We start from the raw sequence: 6,000 nt of genomic DNA on the forward strand, positions 1-6,000 counted from the left end.
CAACACTCTCTACCACACTACCATCACAACACTCTCTACCACACTACCACCACAACACTCTCTACCACACTACCATCACAACACTCTCTACCACACTACCATCACAACACTCTCTACCACACTACCACACCACAACACTCTCTACCACACCACGTCACCAGTACCACAACAGCATCATCATATCATATCTGACTTTTTCTCCGATACTACCACAACCTGTCCTCATCTGCCACCCCTAGCACCATCCCCAGCCTCGACACCCCTAGCACCATCCCCAGCCTCGACACCCCAGCACCATTCCCAGCCCACCTCCAGCACCACCCCAGCCTCGACACCCCTAGCACCATCCCCAGCCTCGACACCCCCAGCACCATCCCCAGCCTCAACACCTCCAGCACCATCCCCAGCCTCGAGCACCATCCCAGCCCGACACCCCAGCACCATCCCCAGCCTCCTCCAGCACCACCCCCAGCCTCGACACCCTCACCATCCCAGCACCATCCCCAGCCTCAACACCTCCAGCACCATCCCCAGCCTCGACACCCCAGCACCATCCCCACCTCACCAGCACCATCCCCAGCCTCCAGCACCACCCCAGCCTCTGACACCCCCCACCATCCCCAGCCTCGACACCTCCAGCACCACCCCCAGCCTCGACACCTCCAGCACCATCCCCAGCCTCGACACCTCCAGCACCATCCCCAGCCTCAACACCTCCAGCACCATCCCCAGCCTCGACACCCCCAGCACCATCCCCAGCCTCACACCTCCAGCACCATCCCAGCCCACACCCTAGCACCATCCCCAGCCTCGACACCTCCAGCACCACCCCAGCCTCGACACCTCCAGCACCACCCCAGCCTCAACACCTCCAGCACCATCCCCAGCCTCACACCCCCAGCACCATCCCCAGCCTCGACACCCTAGCACCATCCCCAGCCTCGACACCCCTAGCACCATCTCCAGCCTTAGCACCACCAGCCTCGACACCTCCAGCACCATCCCCAGCCTCGACACCTCCAGCAGCATCCCCAGCCTCGACACAGCAGCCATCTCCAGCCTCGACAGCCTCCTCCAGCACCACCAGCCTGACACCTCAGCACCATCCCCAGCCTGACACCTCAGCACCATCCCCAGCCTGACACCTCCAGCACCATCCCCAGCCTCGACACCCTAGCACCATCCCCAGCCTCGACACCCCAGCACCACCCCCCAGCCTCGACACCTCCAGCACCATCCCCAGCCTCGACACCCCCAGCACCCCCCAGCCTCAGCACCACAGCCTCGACACCCCAGCACCATCCCCAGCCTCGACACCCCAGCACCACCCCAGCCTCGACACCCCAGCACCATCCCCAGCCTCGACACCTCCAGCACCATCCCCAGCCTCGACACCTCCAGCACCATCCCCACGACACCTCCAGCACCACCCCAGCCTCGACACCTCCAGCACCATCCCCAGCCTCGACACCCAGCACCCAGCCTCACACCTCCAGCACCATCCCCAGCCCGACACCATCCCCAGCCTCGACACCTCCAGCACCATCCCCAGCCTCGACACCCCTAGCACCATCCCCAGCCCACCTCCAGCACCACCCCAGCCTCCCAGCCTCGACACCTCCAGCACCATCCCCAGCCTCACACCTCCAGCACCATCCCCAGCCCTCGACACCTCCAGCACCATCCCCCAGCCTCGACACCTCCAGCACCATCTCCAGCCTCGACACCCCCAGCACCACCCCCAGCCTCGACACCTCCAGCACCATCCCCAGCCTCGACACCTCCAGCACCATCCCCAGCCTCGACACCCAGCACCACCCCCAGCCTCGACACCCCAGCACCACCCCAGCCTCTGACACCTCCAGCACCACCCCCAGCCTCGACACCCCAGCACCACCCCCAGCCTCACCCCCAGCACCACCCCAGCCTCGACACCCCCAGCACCACCCCCAGCCTCGACACCTCCAGCACCATCCCCAGCCTCGACACCTCCAGCACCACCCCCAGCCTCGACACCCCCAGTACATATGGCCACACACTCCAACACTACGTGACCTAGACCAAGAAAATAGAACCTTTAGGGACACGTCCAAGCTTACTGTGTGTGTGTGTGTAATGTCCCAATTACTTTACCCACATTTTACACCCAGTAGATAGTTCAACTCCTTTGGACACAACTAAACAATGTACAGGAAATACTCTATAACATTCAATGCTACAATATCCTGACCACTAGGGACTGTTATACGCATCCTTTGTGACCTCTACTCTGGAATCCTTTTATGCGCTACCGCTCGCAGGATGAGTATGGGGTGAACAATAAATTTGCTGTTGTCTGCAGTAAAATTGATATTCAATTCGTCCACTATTACCACCTCCAATCGCTACTACCACTACCACCGCCCACCACTACCATCACGACCCACTGCCACTACTACCTACCTACCTACCTACCTACCACCCACCTCACCCCCTCACTCTCAGTTAACCTTTAGCCTTCAGTGTTAAGAGTCGTGTTTATATCATTTACTTTCACTCTGGCTCCTCCTCGTCTCCATTATCTCTTCCTTTCTCTTTCACTTTTTTATCGTTATCATTCCTACACTTTATCTCTACGTATTCCCTCTATATATTCTTCCTTTGTAGTTTGTTCATTCTTATACTCTATACTGTATGTCATTTTCTTAGTTATTGGTTCTTATACAGTTGTGTTATTTTTTAATTCGTCTGTGATGGAAATTGGAGCCAAGAGGAAGGTTCATCGTTCACCTTCATCAGTCATCGTTCATCATCAGTCATCGTTCACCATCAGTCATCGTTCACCATCAGTCATCGTTCTTTATCAGTCATCGATCACCATCATCAGTCATCGTTCATCATCAGTCATCGTTTTCCATCACTCATCGTTCACCATCATCAGTCATCGTTTCCATCAGTCATCGTTCTCCACCAATCATCATTCACCATCAGTCATCGTTCACCATCATCAGTCATCGCTCACCATCATCAGTCATCGTTCACCATCATCAGTCATCGTTCTTCATCAGTCATCGTTCTTCATCAGTTATCATTCACCATCAGTCATCGTTCTCCACCAGTCATCGTTCTCCACCAGTCATCGTTCTCCACCAGTCATCGTTCACCATCATCAGTCATCATTCACCATCAGTCATCGTTCTCCATCAGTCATCGTTCTCCATCAGCCATCGTTCTCCACCAGTCATCGTTCACCATCATCAACTCATCGTTCACCATCATCAGTCATCGTTCTCCACCAGTCATCGCTCTGCACCAGTCATCGTTCTCCACCAGTCATCGTTCACCATCATCAGTCATCGTTCTCCACCAGTCATCGTTCACCATCATCAGTCATCGTTCACCATTCATCGATCTCTACCACTCAGCCATTCAATTTTAATTTTTCCACTTCCAGCGGCTAGTTTATTGTGCACCCCATACTCCTCCTGTGAGCGGTAGCTCCAAAGGATTACAGAGTAGAGTTTGCAAAGAGTCAGTATAACTAACCCCCGTGGTCAGGATATTATGGCATTGAATGTTACAGTCTTTCAAATCAATTCTTTGTTTAGTTCTGTTCATAGAAGGTAACTTATTCATAACTGCGTGAGTACAGGAGTGTGAGGCAGTATGTCTGGCCGCACACTTTGTTATTCACATTTGCGTGAGAGGTATTCAAGCACAGTGTGTGTTTGGTTCTACACATGGGAACTGATATAGTTACTAAGTGCCAAGCACACACAGTGTGCTTGGACCTGTCCCTGAAAGGTTCTATCTTCACACAGTCGAAGACGTGGTGTTCGAGTGTGTGGCCATATGTCTGGCCACACACTTTACATTTAGTTTTGTTCACATCTGCTTGAGGAACATACTGCCAGTGGTACTTATAACCTAACTTTAGTCAAACGGGTTACATCATCTCGTAATCTAGTGATCTCGTTTCTTGCTCCATATACATGTTTCACTTGATACATCTCACCATGGTAAACTATGGATCGACTAGTGCCTGTTTGCACTTGTCTACTTGTGTCAAATTCATCAATAAGTTCCTCCCTAATTACAGTTGTAAGGGTTCTTTTTGACAGACCCAGATTGTATTCAACACTGTCTTTGTTAGACGTGAGTTTGGCGAGGACATCAACTCTGTCATGTTCTTTGAGGCCTATGTGAGAGGGGATCCACAACAGTTTGATCTTGACACTCAGGTCAACAGGGTGCGGCATATTTGTGTCTGGCTTCAGAGACAGTGGACGTAACCAGGGGTCCTGACCCTTGGTAGTCGCCCCACTTAATAACTCACTCCTTTGGGGTCTAGTATCTATTCTTAAGTAACTACCTAATAAATCCTGCCTGAGTTTGGACCACATCGTTACACTATTAAATTCCCGCAAATTATAGACCGTCTTGATAATTAAAGTTTCTCTCTTGGTTGTGTTAAACTGACATGTTGTAAAGTCACATGAAGGACGTGGTGTAGTATCTGAGTCACTTCTTTTCTGTTAAAACCTTTATTGTATTATTGAACGCTGTGGTACTGTCGTCTAGTGTGTGATACATTATTCCAATTTCGACATTATGGCTAGTTTCTCTAACACATTCTCTGCAGAAAAAAAAGTTCAAATAGTTTTTTTTTTAAGATAATGAACGTAAAACACCAATATTTAAGATTGTGGTATATACAGGTTTGGCGCGTTCATAGACAGGTACCCAACGCTCGTCTGGTAACGGTAAGGCGACCTGGTACTACTCATTGGTATTTCCTCATACTCATGCTGTCATAGAAGCATGTTGGTATCTCTTACCCCACACCTTCAACACGGGGGATACTTCTAGTCTCTCAGGAAACGTCGACAGGCTTTCTTGACAAAATTCCCTGAACACTTGGTAATATCTGGCATTAATTTATAGGTCATGAGGTATATTGGTTTATTTAGGTTTATTTATTTAGGTTTTTTATCAGTGTTCATATACATACTCTCTGGTGGTGGTTTAGTTTCTGTCAATTTATTTCCAAAGCTTACTTCTGTCTTGTACGGCCTCAAATATACCTAATGTTTATATCACTCATATTTAGCGCCATCATCCCCTCACCTGTAACGTAGAGAACAGGGAAGGACTTCACACTTCCCTGGTGAATTAATAACCTAACCAGAATTAATAACCTAACCTAATCCAGTGTTAAAGTTTAATAGTTGTTCAGAAAGCAACAAGTGGTCATTAAACTTCTCACAAATGTATGTTAACGATGATGATAAACCCACTGTATAATAAGTGTGTCAAGAGAGTGTCATACCACAAGCTTGTGAATGGCACCAACTTGAGAGTATGACCTGGTGTAAACAGGAGGGTGGTCGGGACTGTCACGTGAGACTGATGATGACTGAAGGAAGACTGAAGAAGAAAAGGCAGGCTTACATACACACAGACTGAGTAACACACGTACACTTAAGTCACAATACACCTCCATCTCTGGACTATTACAAGACGAGCATTGTGAGACGTGGCAGGTGAGCCCAAACAGCAGTGTGCACCTGGCAGGTAGTGAAGGCTTGAGGGTGACAACAATCATTATTTATATCATCCTCCTGTCCGCTAGTGGTGGAGGTGTGTGTGTGTGTGTGTGTGTGTGTGTGTGTGTGTGTGTGTGTGTGTGTGTGTGTGTGTGTGTGTGTGTGCCCGAGTCGGTTTTGCTACAGTCTTCTTATTTCTGGTAATACTCACGAATACATTGACCTACAGCGATTAAATTCAAGAAATATATCAGCATTTTTACCTCGTTGACAGAATATTTTTTTTTCCTATCAGTGGTGTAGAAACTTACTGTAACTACTACAGGGACCAGGTGGCTTTATTAGCATACTCACTACATGTTGAACCGTCTGGCGTGTTGAACATGTCCCTCCCTCACCCACTCATCCACCCAGACCACCCACCCAGGCCACCCACTCATCCACCCAGGCCACCCACTCATCCACCTGAGCCACC

This window comes from Homarus americanus, unplaced genomic scaffold, assembly GCF_018991925.1.
Source record: "Homarus americanus isolate GMGI-L3 unplaced genomic scaffold, GMGI_Hamer_2.0 scaffold34494, whole genome shotgun sequence".
Taxonomy (NCBI): Eukaryota; Metazoa; Arthropoda; class Malacostraca; order Decapoda; family Nephropidae; genus Homarus; species Homarus americanus.